This window comes from Pogona vitticeps, chromosome 1 (assembly GCF_051106095.1).
Source record: "Pogona vitticeps strain Pit_001003342236 chromosome 1, PviZW2.1, whole genome shotgun sequence".
NCBI classification, from domain to species: Eukaryota; Metazoa; Chordata; class Lepidosauria; order Squamata; family Agamidae; genus Pogona; species Pogona vitticeps.
In genome coordinates, this window is record NC_135783.1 from 193,519,330 (window position 1) to 193,535,562 (window position 16,233).

Here is a 16,233-nt window from a genome sequence, read left to right on the forward strand (position 1 = left end):
AATGATTTTATTTCTAAATTAACCAGCAGGCATACTGTGTAATGTAATTTAAAATTGATTTCATTTTTCAGCCTAACTGAAAAGTATTAAGGGTGTCAGATTGATTCATAGTATCTAATCAAAGGGAGAATATCCTATTGCAGATTGGTATCATTAACATTTGAATGTTTTCATGTGACAATAAATCCTCAGAGCTTGCGAAATTCTTTGATATTCCAATGGTAGCAATAATACTCCAGCGACTTCATTGTGATCGTTTTAATGTGTTTTCCCTTCCCAAGGCTTGTTTGAAAAGCAAATGATTGCCATTATGAACACTGCCAACAGAAAAGAAGAAGAAGAAGAAAGTTTTGAAGACGTTCCACTGTCTGGGTATTTATAAATTACTCTGTCTCTAGGAGATTAATCTGAAAGCTGCAGATTTGTTTAGTAGAATAACCTTAAGGTCACTTGCATGTTACAGTATTTTTATTTGTTTGCTTGCTGTGAATTAACTGTTTTTTGACTAGAATATTTTTCTCAGAAGATGTTCACCTAAAATATTATACTAATTTAACACTGCATAGCAATTGACAGTGTTCAGAGTGCTTCTTATACAATGCGTCAGCAATTCTTTGCAACAATAATGCTTCATCCTCTCGAGCTTCTGAAAGCAAGTTAAAACCTGGCTTTTTACATAAACCTCACCCCTTTGTAATATTCTTTTTCTAGTACGTTTATGCCAGCCCAAAGGATTTTTTGTTTTTATATGTTCATTTTTTTAAAAAAATGCTGTACTGTATATTTTTGTTATTTTCTGGAAGCTGTCCAGAGTGGTGGGTTGTCCACTAAATGGGCAGGGTATAAGTATACACAAACAAATAGACATTGTTATAAAGTACTAGTCCTCATCCTGTATTGTAGATTGGGAGAGGGCTCAGGAGTAGTGACTTGTCTAAGGAGGTGATAACACTGGGACCTAGATTGCAATCTGGACCACTCATACTGTTAGTCCATCTGTCCATCTGTCTGACTACCTAAAATATTTTACCCTGGCTTTTTTCTTTAAAAAGACCAAAGGCAGCTTATATCGTTGAAAGGCAATATTTAAAGCTAAGAGCAATGTGTATAAAGAGGCACCTTACATCATCAAAATACAATATTTGAAGTTAAAAAGAGGAATTATACAAATATTAAGAAGGAACAAACAAATACCACTTTGAGAAATGGTAAACACAAATTGCCCTAAAGACCCAGTCAGAGCAAGTAATGCATAACAATCCATCTGAAAATCACTCTCAGGTAGCCACTGAGGGAAAGCCTGCCTGAAGAGCAAGGTCTTTTTCCTGCTTGTGGAAGGACAGCAAAGATGGGGCCAGCCTGGCCTCCGGTGGGAGGGAGTTCCAGAGTCTGGGAGCAGCCACCGAGAAGGCCCTCTCCTGTTTCCCCCCCAAGCATGCCTGTGAGGGTGGTGGGACTGAGAGAAAGGCCTCCCTTGACGATCTTAACACCCGAGATCACATAACACATGAGGAAATGTGCTGCAGCCTGACCCCAATCCATCCCCAAGCGATGTCTCTGGAAACAGAAAGGTCACTTTAAAGGTGGTCACTCACATTAAAATGACCTGTCTGGTGTGATCAGGTCCACACACCTTCACAGTCATCTGATTCCACTCTTACATCTGCTCATGCAGATAATGGAAGAAGAAAGTTCTGAAAGCCTTCCCCCATCTGGGTGTTTATAAATTACTCAGTCTCTAGGAGATTAATCTGAAAGCTGCAGATTTGTTTAGTAGAAAAACCTTGTGGGCACCCTTGTTATTTTGTCTGAAACAGGTGGATGAGTTTTCACCAAATGTGGACAGGTGTCTTTGGGGTTCTGTGACTTAAAATATAGGCTGGTATGTGCCATACAGTAACACAAAAGTAGCTTTGAGAGCCCTTTGGAGCACTCCATTTATTTTTGTTACCTACGGAGTTATGTGGAAAATCACTTTACATGTTTTGAATTATGCTGTAATTTCCTGGGATTTGTACTATTTAAACAAGCTGAGTGAGTACCAAGATGAAGAGACAGAGTTCTTATTGTTAAGTGCCATCAAAATGTCCCCGATGTATGACAACCCTACAAATTGGTGACCTCCCAAAGATCTTATAGTCAGCAGCCCTGCTCAGCTCTTGTATACTCTAGCTTGTGCCTTCCTTTATGGAGCCAATCCATCTCATATTCGGTCTTCCTCTTTTCCTAGTGCCTTCAGCTCTTTCCAGCCTCATTATCTTTTCCAGGGAATCTGGGATTCTGGCCTTTTCATGATGGGCTCAAAGTATGACAGCTTCAGCTTCATCATTTTTGCCTCAGTGCAGACTTGATTTGATTTAGGGTCTAGTTGCTCATCTTTCTGATGGACCAAGGTATCTGCAAAGGTCTTCTACAGGTACCAATTTTTCCCTGCCAGTTTTCTTCACTGTCTAGCTTTCCCATCTGTTCACAGTAATTGGGAATACTATATTGTAGAGGATATTCATCTTGGTCTCTACGCTTGAGAGTTTTTTCAAGTTCCTTCATAGCTACCCTTTTGAGAGAGACAGAGAAAGACCAAAGCAAAAGAAAGAAGGGGACATACAGGGAAGAAGGGTAGTGGGGTGAGCTATTTTAACTCCGGTAAAGCCAGCTCCGTTGACCAGTGCCAAAGAAAACTTGTTAAGCTGCCATAAGACTCTTTGTCTTCCCTCACAATGGACTTGTTGTGAGTCACTTTGGGTCCCTTGTTGGGAGAAATGTGGTATATAAATAAAACTAATAAATAATTAAATAACACAGCTACCTTCCTGGAAATTCCATTTCAATGTGTTTTCTCTTTGGGCAAGCTTTTTATCACAACACTGCTAGTCTGTGCATCTGCTCAGAAGTAAGGCCATGTGTGTTCAGTCACGCAACACTTTATCTACGGTGACTCAGAGGTAAGCCTGACTGAGCCTCAAGAGGAAATAACAAAGTTACAGCCGTTCGAATGTAAACCTTAAAAGTGGGCTCTCACAAAATCCCTGGAGATTTTTCTCTGGTATTTGGCAGGAATACTCCTCTCTCCCAATTTCATGAACATCCATGAGAACAACAACAAAAATAGCCATTTAAATTTCCCCATGCAAATTGGTGAGAGTTGCGAAGGTTTGGATTACAGAATTATGATTTGGATTCAGAGCCATGTGGCCTCAAATCCAGATATCTGATATTGGTCCTGAACTGAATGAGGCAATCCTTGTGCAGCCCTCTTATTTACTACATTTTTTTATTGCTCTTCTGCCAGGGGGTTCAGAGAGCCCCACTGAACTCAAAACCCATTGCCTGAAGTGGTCACTTCACTTTGCCCAACACGGCATCCTCCTCTCTTTTTATTTTTCAAAACTCTCCTGAAAATTAGATTTGATGGAGCGATCGGTCACCCATTCATTATGGTCACTGAACAAGCCTCATGGCTTGGAGGGACTCGAGCCTTTGTATTCCTTGTTCAATACTCTACCTGCTACATTAAACGATGCCTTCTGGGATTTACAGTTTCAACCATCTTAATAAATAAGCCTCAGCAAGCCGGATTGGGTTCTGTTTTGGAGGCAACTGTGGAATAATTTATGCCCTTTGGAGTAAAACTTGGACCAGTTACATAATGATAACTAATGAGCTACTCGATCAAAATGTTAGTAATGGCTCCTCTGAGCTATCCCTTCTCTGTCTCTTAATTAAGGTTATTTAGAACTTTTGAAAGTGTGGATTAATTTTCAAAGTAGGTTGTCATGGAGTGTGTCTAATGAATGCACACATCTTGTTTGATCATGAAATGAAATATATTTTCATGCTGTAGAAGCAGACCTACTAAAACATATGGTATCTCATTTTAATGTCTTTTTAAAAAGAGCTTAGTAGTTTATGAAGGCTTAAGTATGAAAAGGCAGCCCATCATTGTCTTCTAAGCCCTCTTATTTGTCCAACACAAATACTTCTGTCTGAAGACTTGTGCTTTATCTGAAGCCTTTTCTTTGACCAATACAGAGACTTGAGTTTAAAACATAGTCAGAATTTATGTGCCAGTATATTGGAAATTGAGAAATGTGCAACCACTCTTATGGAAATGATTATTGACCACAGGGGGCAGTAGAGATCTATCAACCAAATCGGATTACAGTATCTCCTCATATATATATATGTATTATCTCTTTGTCCTGTCTACTCTGGTGCCACCTCAACAGCCTCGTATTGTATTTCAGTCTCAGCTTTCATCAACATATTCATGCAACAATGTTTTTGCTTTTCGTTTTTGTTTTTACTTTTATCTGGGGTGCTTTCACAAAGAGCTGCTGCTTTGAAAAATCTGAATGTATGTGTGTGTTTGTGTGTGTGATGTGCTGTCATGTTGAAATCGACTTATAGTGACCCTAATGGGATTTTCAAGGTCATTAAGATATTTAAGCACCGGTTTTACAGGTGCCACTCCTCACTGGGTGAATTTCTATGCCAAGTGGGGATTCAAGCAGAAGTCTCTGGAATCCTAGTCCATCATTTTGCCATTACACCTCCTGGTGTATCCACTCTAATATAACTTTATGTTCACCGAAGGCCACCTTTTAAAAAAATTATTCCGAATCCCAGCTTCCACGCAGGAAACTCAACTCATTTTCTTTTGTCACAAAGCTAACCTGTACGGCTTTAAAATCAGTCTTTCCTAGCACCCCGCTCTCTCTCGGGCGACTTCCAAGTATGGGATGGGTCAGCCAATTAGTGTGTTTAATATCCCAAACAGGGACTCAAGACAGCTCACAATAAAATTAACTAAAAAGGTATCGATAGGAATATGGCACAAAATGTAATATTAAAACACTCACAGATCAAAAATAACTTTAAAACTTATCAGTAAAGAAGAAGAAGAAGAACTATGTCCACCTGTTAAAAGCCTCTTCCTCAGTAATCTATCAATTTTGAAAACCCCATTTGAGCAGAAAAGCCTTTGTCCGCTGGCAGATGGGCACCAGGTTGGGGGCCACCTTCGCCTCCTATGGAAAGGAGCTCCCTAGCCTGGGCGCAGCTGATGGGAAAGCCCCCCTCTCTCCTGGATTCCTGCCTAATGTGCCTTTGAGGCTGATGAGATGAAGAGGAGGTAGAGATCTCAAAACCATGTCAAACCCATATGACAGAATACAAGTTTCCAGTGATACATATAACATCCACGATTTATTTATACTTACCTGTGGTATTATGTTTCCCCCCCCCCCCGCCCCATTCGAGCACACTTCAGAGTGCTTGAAGGAGTGGTCTTCTGCAATCAGCTGGACATGGAATCAGAACTGAACAGGATGCCACAGAAGTGGCAAGTCATGACTCTGATTTCATGGGAACGGTGAATCCACTATGGATTTTGGTCCAGATTTTGTTACAAGAGCTATCCATGGTGCTGAATGCCATTCTCCACATATACAGTATTTTGTATCTTCAGCATCTCCTTTAAAGTTCAGAGTAAAACCCAGGCCAGATTTGCAGCCCCCATGAAATCAAAAACAATCAACCTGCGTTGTGCTGACGATTCTTTCAGGGCTTTTAAAAGCAATGCTGATGGGGGAGGGAAGGGAAGGAGAGATGAAAAGAAAAGGCTTCAAAAAGGCTGGTTAGAGGAAGAACTTCAAAGGCATATCTTACTTGTGAGTGAGAGGGGATGAGATCCATTTACCTCATTACGTAGAAGAAAGATTTTTTAAAAATTATTTTTAAAATGTCCCATGCGGGGGAAGCAGAGTGGGGTTTATTCACACACTGGATTTCAGTTTCTCCCCACCTTCTGGAAAGCTGTTGTCACCACACTTTTTTTGTGAAGAGCTCCGAATTGCTACAACATCTCTCTTCAAGCAATCTATAAACACCTTTCAATAAACCCAGAAATAAATAGCCAGGGAGAGGCCTAAACAGCCTCAGTACCTGGAAACAGAAAGTATAAATTTACTTCCTCTCCTTGCCACAGCCCTGACCATACTGGTCAGTCTTTGCAACTGCTATTTGCATTTCAAGGGGAGGTTCTGTTGGTGCTAATTTTGATAGGTCTTTTTTTTGGGAAGGGGGTGTGGACATTGACAGGGAAAGAGTTAATCTTTGTCTCTCTCCCCCCCCAAAAGCTGATTCACTCCTCTATTTACATAACAAAACATGTCTTAAATACATTTCCAATGGGGATGAGCAACTTGAGCTGCTCCCTGATGAAAATAATGCTTGTCCAGTGATTTCAAAATAAAACATTTTTCATCTCTCTCACTCTCTCACTCTCTCTCTCTCTCTCTCACTCACTCACTCACACACACACACACACACACACACACACACAAGCACAAACATACACTCTCTCTATTGAATCTCAAGTACATCTGTCTTCCCCATCCCCTGTTTTTTATCCCATGGACTGCTTTGAACACTGGGTGGACCTTTAAAAATAAAACTTCACACACTGCATTTTTACTTCAGGACCCCCCCAATGAGTGGCAAACTGAGGGCTGTGATCCAGAGGTGTCCCAAAACATTTGGCTGCCTGAGCCACAGTGGCAAATTGCACTCCCTGCGTGCACCCCAAATCAAGATACTGTACATTGCATTCCACTCCAGTCCTTAGCCTTTCCACGGCAATAAAATACGGCAGTACTAGCTGAAGTAACTAACAGTTTTCCTGCCTCTTTCCTGACATCTGAGCTGAGGCAATCACTTCACTTTGTTTAATGGCAGGGCTGGCCCCACTTGTTATACAATAGAGACTGTCACTGGTGAGCATGAATTCTTTTCAGCTTTCAGACTATAAAGAGGATTTTGTACAGAAAAAGGGATTCTACTGACAAGAAACTTACTAAATCCCACATGGGAGAAAATGCATTTACTGTAAATGGGTTGCTCATTGCTTCATGCCAGTTGTTAATCTAAAACTGCCAGAGAAGCGCCGGGATTGCCATAAGGTCCGCATAACAGATTTGCTCATAATCTATGCATATTACATTTTCTTTTATATTAATCACAAACTTGTCTGTTTCCTTATGAATTAAAAGGTGGAAATTTCCATCTATTTAATTCTTAGGGCACATGCTTAGTAAAAAAAATTATTTAAGAACAATGCATGTCTTTTTGTAAAAAAAAATGCATTTGATTTGTTCTTCTAATGATAAAACCTACTGAAATATTTACAGTTTTTTTAAAAAAATATATCCACAGAAAAAGTTTTTAAACAAGTCAGATATTACAAATGAAAAAAAAATTAAAAAATCATATTGTTCCTATTAGCAAAGAGCTTCTGAGCCATTGGGGACTGTGTTATTTCAATTTGCCTGTCCGTAAACACATTAGCCATTGTCATCCTCCATTGTAATTTGCATTGTCTGAAAAAAATCTTGCTCACCATCAGATGGCAGTCCTGATCCATTCTCCTCCATGGGGATTTTGATCATGGGAGGTAGTTTGCATGTAGTGATCTATAAATATTTGCTGCATTAGAGGACATTGCTGGGTATGGAGATCTGAAATGTATCCTACGACAGTGATGCCAAATGAGTTAAGCACACTATACTGTACAGCTATGAGTATGTCTAATGGCCATGTCATTTTACCTGTAGTTCTGTTCTTCATCATATTACTGGGAAACATGGAAAATTCTTCTCCATTGGAAGGTTTTAAAAAGAGTCTGGATGACCATCGGATTCTGTAGCAGCAGCCAGTTTCCTGAACTGGGGATGGTAGAGTGAATTAAGTATTTTTTTTGGTCAGTAATGGCCCATGTCTTGCTGTCTGAGGTGGGAGGGTATGTTCCCCAACTTTTTTTGACAGCCAGTAGCAGTGGTGAGAGGTACTGAAGCCTCACAGTGCTCCACTCTGAGGCAGTAGGAGTTTCTACAACACTTGTTTCTCCAGGGGCCTTTACTCCAACACAAGGCCTCAGCACCCACCCTGACAGGCTGTTGTTTTAGATCAATGTGACTGGAACTGTGGCGCCTTTCCTGTACTGATCAAGATTTAGGGTGCAAATGACATTGTGATACACTCCTCCAGTGGCTCTGGGTTTAGCACAATGCGAATCGATCCAAAATTTCCTGATTACATAACGCTATTGTAAGAGAGGAGGAATCATTTCTTTTTGAAAAACTTGTCATGAGGTTGTTTGTTTTAAATTGCTCTACTTTGTGCAGTTTTTGAACCATTTTTGGTGGTGTGAAAAGCCATGTCATTGTATTCTGTGTGCAGGGGCATTCCCTGTGTCTTGGTACCGTGCTGTGTATTGTTTCGGATGGTGTGAGATTTCCCCATTAGGAAATCATGCCTGCTGTCCAAATTGTTTTCCCTTATTTATTTATTTTTAAAATAAACTGTTCGTCTTTAGAGCTGCATCACATAGGTACTGGAATCTTGCTGTCTGCAGCATTAATACAGTGCTATGTCACTTAGAATAAAAAAAAAGAAAAAAATTAGCTCAGACAAGATGGTTAGGGGCAAGGACAGAACATAGGTGGAGTCAGGACAGACTCGGGGTGGATCAAAGTGCCAACCCTGGGTCTATTTAAGGGTATTTAAGGGGTGATATAATCCTCTGCACTGAACCAATTCTGTTCAGTTGAGGTTGCCCCATGATGATGGGGACAGTGACCCAAAGAGCAGCTGACATGAACTGATACAATAATACCCTGACACAACTCTTAGATTATTTGGGCAATGTGGCCACATCCTTACTCACTGCAAAATTCCATGCTGTATAGTTAGCTTTCCTTTGATGTAATGCAGATTGAGTTTCCATGCTGGTAACACTTCCACTCCATTATTCCACCTTCCGTCCCCATTCTCTGCTCTGTCTCCACCACTTTTCTATTTCCCTTCCTTGGTGTTGACCAGTTTGGTTGTGGAAGTTTTCATCTTATGACAAAGAAGGTGCTGCTTTCTTCCTAACATGGAGAATATTCTGCAGAGCTTGATCCATTAGGTCTTTTTACAATTTGATGGATGGATGGATGGATGGATGGATGGATGGATGGATGGATGGATGGATGGATGGATGGATGGATGGGATGGATGGATGGATGAAGCCCAAGATGAGAGGCAATTCTCCTGGAGAGAATCCTCCATTCCCATCTGCATTCCGACGCCACCCCAGCGCTGGCTCTTTGCTGAGGTGAACACTCCCAGAGCCGATATCGCCGCTGATGTCGAGGGGAGTTCTATTTCTACATGCCCTGCTAAGACCCCCTGCTCCTTAGGGAGGAAAGGACAGATAGGAGGAACAAATTTGGAAAAACTGGAGCTGCAATTAAAAACAAAACAAAACCCAGTGCCCTAGTAAGAGAAAATGCCTCAGAAATGAAAGAGATGCAGGAGGGATGATTTTGAGCGTCCAGTAACATCGTGTGTGCCATCAACTGATATGAATCAATGAGCAACTGAACCCCACTCTTAAACAAGAGCAAATTGAATTTGTGGATGACCTCTTAGTCTAAGGAATGACCTCTGGGAGTCCCGGTCGGCTCCTTGTTCTTGGCAACAAACAAAATAAATGATAATTGAGAAGAAGCTGTTGGACTAAGGGAAGTTTTTTTCCAAGCAATTCCAAGCTTGATATCACCAGAAGCCTCTTTTGTCCATAACATCTATTTGGACACCCTAAGACGAGAGGGCGACCACTTCCACTCATCTCATTTGCTCCACTGCACTGATCTTCACAAAACAGTAAACGTAGGAGCAGAACGTACTGTAGTTTCTTTCAAGACATAACTAGTTATAGTTACTATTTGGGCCCCCAATTTAGTTGCCGTTAGAGTTAACCCAACCCTTCATTCTCATTACTGAAAAATGACTAAAACAGTTTAAAAAAAAAATCAGAATACTACAGACCACTGGCTTGTAGTTCTAAGCTTGCCTAAGTAGTGAGGAAACACCCCTGTAACTATTAAAGTAACTAAAACCATTTCAGTTATGCTGCAAGATGAGCATAATAATTTTGCAGTTGTAATATAGCTTGGTTATGCCTTGATTGTTGCAAATTAAGAACAAAGGAATACATTATTTTAACAATTTATTTCTGAGCTCCCACTCTGGTTGAATCAATGGAACATATAGAGGAGCTGAATCACCAAACTCCAGTGGTTCAATGGGCCTACTCTAGATACAACCTACTACACTAAGCAACAACATTTTTACTAGGAAGTGTGCATTTAATTAGCTATACCGAGAGCAAAGCTTGGGGGGAGGATTCGTTTTTTGCTTTCCATTCCCAGAATTCCCTAGTCGGCACAGCTATTAGGCCTGGTTGGTAAGGGAATCTGGGAACTGCAATTAAAAAAAAAGTAACTTCCCAGGCTCTGGTGCAGTTAGATCTATTTAAACCAAATGGGACTAAATAAAGTGTGGCTCCCACATTATGCTAGTTCTTGAAGATGGCCCTGGTTTATCAATCTGGGTTAGTCAACTTCATTTGTTCTGTTGTCTTAAGGTGTCTGCCCTGCCGCAAGGTGGCTTTAGATCTCCACAAGATGCATCTAATTCTCAAGAAATTAATGTGAGACCTTGCTTTAATTAAATGCTGATCAATACTGCTCATTATGTCATCCACAGGTCCCAGATCACGTTCCGTTGTGCCCTGTATTTGGAAACAATAAGTGAGGAATTGAATTGCTAAGGAGAAATTGTTCACATATGCCACATTTCTCTTTTCTGTCTTCATTAAGTGGGAAATAGGCATGCTGTGGGGACGTAGACGGCAAAAACAGAGTCCTTAAAAACAGCCACGGTGTGACACAAACCCTTTCAGCAGTTTTGTGTGAGGTACTTTTCAGTCATTTGAGCAGAAGCGGAGGTTGCTGGCTCTTCATTCAGAAAGCACACCTTCCTGCCTACAAAGCCACCACTAAGAAAGGAAATAGTCACTGCGAATGCTCCTCTGCTCATGTTGCCCACACTTGTCTTCTCCCGCTGTAGCTTTCCTTCACCCTGAATGGAGGGAAGTGTGTCAACCACGGTCAAGCAGGTCATAACTTGTAAGCTCAGGGGTGGGGGTTGAAGGCCACATATTTCCTCTCCATGGGCTACAAAGTGCCCTCATATGGTCCTTTGAGCTGTTAATGGAAAAATAATCAGAAAGTGACAGGATGGGCATTTCTGGTTTTGTTTTAACAGGTTTTCTTTTTTTTGGGGGGGGATACTGCACTGGCCCTCAAATAGGCATGCTGCTCCTAGAGGCCTCCCGGGGCTCAAAATGGCAATCCTGGGGCAATGCCCTAAATAGCTCTTTTCTTATCTTGGGGAACTGAAAGGATGCAATGAAGTACATTTCCCCAGAGAACAAAATGTCCTTCCTGATCTCTCTCGGCTCTAATCAAGAGTTCTGGGCAAACCCACAAATTCCCAAAACTGAGCTAGAGCGACCGGTACCACTGCAGTGTGTGTCATGGACTTATATGTTGTAGCTACATTTTGAGAAATGTAGCTCTTATTACTTATTATCTGACTTTTTAAACAGCATTAGAATGTCACAAGTAACTTGTCAGTTGCAACATGCTATTTCCAAGTTTGGATTCCGAGCTAGGGGCTTGGAAGGAACAGCCGTGGACTGCTGCTACCCTCAAGCTTCTGTTGCCTGGAGCAGTTGCCCCACTTTGCCTAATGACAGGTCCGGCCGTGTGGCTCAATGATAGAAACGCTCAACCAGTGTATACGTTACCTACCTGTTTAGGCACTCCTAAGTGGTCAAGTGTCACACCAGAATCCCTGATATGAAAGAACAAATCAGCTCCAAAATGCCCGACTCTTTTCAAGCCTCGTTCACGATGAAAGATTCACACACCAAAGGGGCAAAGAGAAAGGGCTGGGACCTGATTAAGGTACAGTAATTAGTTATCTGACAGGACGAAAAACGGCTTTGGCTTGAACCAGCACCTATAATTGTTTTAATCCTTATTGTAGGGGAAAAAGCATAAAGTCGGTCTGGAAAGTGTAAACTTCTTTGGCTTTGATAGTGTTGTGATTTGTGAAGAAGAGGACTACTACGCCATCAAGGAACCTCTTACATTTATCTTTGGTATAACTGCATTACATCTTTATGTCACCCTGCCATATGGGGTCTCTTGGTGTTCTCATCTCAGGCTCCAATGAATGCTAACTCAAGCAAGTGCTGTATTTTCAGGCCTACACAATTTTCTTGGTACATGTAATGGTTTCTACTGCGGGGCCCTTGGCTTGCAAATGAATAAAAATGCCCAGTCACTTAGCATCAAGGGCACGAGACGCCTCTGACAAAGTAACCTTGATTGGCTAGCCGAAGTCTTAAAAGCATGTCACAGAGCAGTCCTTTCAAAAAAGAAAAAAAATGAAACAGAAGCTTCTCTCAGTCACCAATTGAAATGCCTTAGGAAGCTGACAAGGCAGAAGAAGCTCCCGGGGAATAAAAATCATTAACTGTCTCTCTAATGACATCTTTTCCTTGGGACAACTTGGAGGGATAGCGAAAGGAAGAATGCCATATCATGCGGTGTGCTGGGGCAGCTTTGGTAAAAAGAGGGTGAGATTTACTTACTTTTTAGTGAGAATTCCCTCACCAAAATAAAAAAGCAGACACAGTACTTTATAATAATTCTCTGAAAAGTTACAATTCTGAAGAGTGATTTTTGAATCGAACCAGGTATGAGTGGTCCATGTGCCTGTTCTTACCAGCGGGCATTTAAACCAGTCCTTTCTCTATGACACAGTGCTGCCTGGAGAGTCTTTTTCCTAGGTGAAGCATCCAGCTTGACTTGGTACTTAGGAGCAAGAGCTATAGCTTTTGTTTGAAATATGGCTAAATAGGCAGACTGCCTGAAGTTCATTTATATTTTAACAGGCAGTTTGAATATTTATTTATCTACCATTTAATATGAATGAATGGAAGATGATAAATCTCAGAATTCTTGGGCCATAGTGAAAGGAAGCAAAAATATAACAAGCGTGTCATCACAGTGCACTCTTGACGACAGTGGTGTCTCACTTAACGATTACCTCATTAAACGATGAATCCGTTTGACGGTGAGGTTTTTGTGATCACTTTTGCAATCGCAAAATGATGTTTCAATGGCCAAAAATTGCTTTACGACAATTGGTTCCCTGCTTCGGGAACTGATTCTTCACATTATGATGATCTGAAAACAGCTGATTGCCGGTTTTCAAAACGGCCGCCCGCTGTGTTTTAGGAGGCATTTTTCGCTTTACAGGCACCAGAAAATGGCCGCCCTATGGAGGATCTTTGCTGGATGATTAGGTATTTAGACCATTGGAACGCATTGAACTGGTTTTCAATGCATTTCAATGGGTTTTTTTATTGACGAGGATTTCGTTCTACAGCGATTTTGCTTGAACGGATTATCCTCGTCAAGCGAGGCACAACTGTACTTGCCTGTTATCCTCAACACAAAAGCCATACTGAAGCAGATGAAAGACCAGTTGCCCAATGGAAGATTAGGTTCTCACATTGGCCAGCTAGTTGCTGCTGAAAGCTTATGAGCAGGAAATGAGTACAACTGGAGAACTGCTCCCTCAAGTGGTGAAAAATGTCTTTTTCAGCACATGGTTTTCCTTACCTCCCTGTCATGCATTTAGTGTGTTTGTGCGAGCACTCTTTGACAAATGAGTATCGGATTAATTTGCAAGTCTAATTCCTGAAGCATAGGTAATTGAGGAAATACTATAGTTGGATGAGAAACAGGTTATTCTGAGGGAATACATATTCTATTTAACATATATTTTGATCCTTTCTTTGATGGCTTTAAGTAGTAATGAGGAATCTAAATGAAGTTTTCTTTTTATTCCCCCAAACATCATGGAATGCTATTTTCTTTTTTGAGTAATAGGCTAGCAGGAATAACCGAAAGTATGTGTTACTCTGTAGCTTATAGGTAATGTATTAACAGGTTTCGTTATTGTTAAATAGTAATTCCAATGTCTGTTCCCCAGAAGCAAGCTATTGGTTCCTTTAATGAAGGTTAGGTTCATCAGGAGTTAAAGTTAAATAAAAAAGGCTTTCAGTGTTCCTACCCATTTATGACTCCACCTGAAATGTACAACTGTCCTTGGGACTAGCCATCAAGTGCCCTTTTTGATAGTGAAACGGAGCATGGACAGAGATGCAGGCGTGTATCTCCACAGTCCACTTTTGGTTATAGCTGATTCCTCTCCTAGTTGCCTTCAATAGTTGATAGTTGTAGCACAAGGAGTGATTCCTCATCTGCAGCTGCCTCCCATGCTGGCAATCCTGGAGATACCTGTTGATGTTCAGTCTTGTAGTTTGTAAAGACAGAGGGCCCACATCAAACACACACACACACGCATGCTATGAAATATCAAAATGTTATTTTGTGCAGCTGGATGTCATGGCCAGTTAATTTTTGGTAAGTGGCATAGCGCTTAAGTGATGCGGCACAATAGTAGGAAAGTAGATTTCTAAAATAATAAAAACCAAAAACCCTAGACCGATCTGGGATGGATTGGTCCCTTTAGGGACAGGTTGGATTGCTCTAACAAGAATGTAGTGTAATCAACATTTTTAGAGTGATCCCAACCATTCCAGCAGGGGAGTACAGAGAGGGATAAACTTCTGTGTAGCTGACCTCTGATTTTCACCTCTCTCTGTGGACTCCTTGAGGACATTTTACTGAGAGTGTTGTGGTGCAGTGGTTAAACTGCAGTTCTGCAGTCCAGACTCTGCTCATGACCTGAGTTTGATCCTGATGGAGGTAGCCAGTTCAAGGTTGACTCAGCCTTCCATCTTTCTTAGGTCAGTAAATTGAATATACAGCTCACAGACGGTTGGCAGGCAATGTGTAGCTTGCAAAAAAGTGCTTCAAGTGCTATGGAGTATATAAGCAACACACTTTGCCTTGAGATCAGGAACAGATATTAGATGTAGCCTGCAATTAGATCTGAATCTTCACTGAATCCGTGAGATCCCATATGGTGTAATGGATGGACAGTTGGACTAGGATTTTGGAGAACTGGGTTCAAATCCCACTCAGCCATGAAACACATAAGAGGTGGGTGGGAAGTGGTAAAATTACTGTTTGAACATTTCACCCGCCTGGAAAACTTTGACAGTGTTGCCAGAAGTTTAAAGTGATGGCAAATAAGAGCAACAATAAACAGTGGAGATGTTCTGGATAGAACTATGGCTGCTGCAGAAACAATTATGGAGGAATGACTCAAGATTGCCGTCACTAACATGAAGCAAAACCACCTTGGCCGTCTTTATCATCAACTTTCTTCTGAGACTGACAACCCTGCAGTTATGCAATCAAAAACCAGAAGCTATTACCCAGCTTTGGGTTTCCTATTGTTCTCATGCAGGTGAAAAACTAGCATTCTAGCTTGTGTAGTAACATAGGACAGAACTCTTTGTTTTGGAAACATGTGCTTTTTGACCCACAAAAATTGTAGCTTTTCATTTTTATTCCTTCTAGATGGAAAATAGGATTATAAAATCCACATCTTACCAATTGGGAAGTGGAAAAATAAGTTGTTGGAGAGAACCTTGTGGGTTTATGTAACTTGCCACAGCTAATTGTGGCTAATTGGCAAGAGGTTCTGTGATGGGGTCTCAGTTCTATGCTTGACCACATGCCTGATTACGAAACCAAGACGTGCCCTGACACTTCATCTGTTAGCTACAATGAGCTGCACCAGGTGACACAAACCATAGGCAGACACCAGTAGGATTCAGGCTATAGTCTTTTACTGTGATGCATTCCCAAGCACAGTGATCAGATTGCTTATTCTTGAAGGTGTGCACAGGTTCTGTGGCAAGAGGCACTTTCTCACCCTAAGGCTGCTGTTACAGCCTGTGCTAATCTGAAAAAGTCTGGTGATATTTATCTCCCCTTTGCTAACATGCTGTATGCATTCACACAGGGGATTGTAGATGGGGCTGCCCTTAAAGACAGTTTGGGAGCTTCCAACGTACAGCAGCTATTATGCTAACCAAGAAGACTCAAATGGAACATTTCATATCAGTTGCATTAGTTACAGGTTAGCTCATCCTTAAATTTTAAATTCCTAAGCACCTTAAATGGGACTGCCGCTGTGTTGCTGCCTTTGGATAAACTGGCTGAATTGTAAGGTCATCCTTAGAGGGTCAGCTTGTTCTTCTCCAAGACAACGCTTCCAAAGGGAGACGGATGCCAGCTGGGGATAGAGCCTTCTTAATTGTGGGGTGCTCTTCAAAGCTTCACTGCACAATTT

General features: G+C 41.3%; 1 long non-coding RNA gene across 1 annotated transcript in view; it reads left to right on the forward strand.

Annotated features, from left to right (window-relative positions):
* The first annotated feature begins 285 nt into the window (after nucleotides 1-285).
* Nucleotides 286-16,233, forward strand: part of LOC140702276 (uncharacterized) — a 41,981-nt gene continuing 26,033 nt past the window's right edge. Inside the window, exon 1 of the long non-coding RNA XR_012081389.2 lies at nucleotides 286-372. This is a non-coding gene — a long non-coding RNA (uncharacterized LOC140702276). The remainder of the gene's footprint in view (nucleotides 373-16,233) is intronic.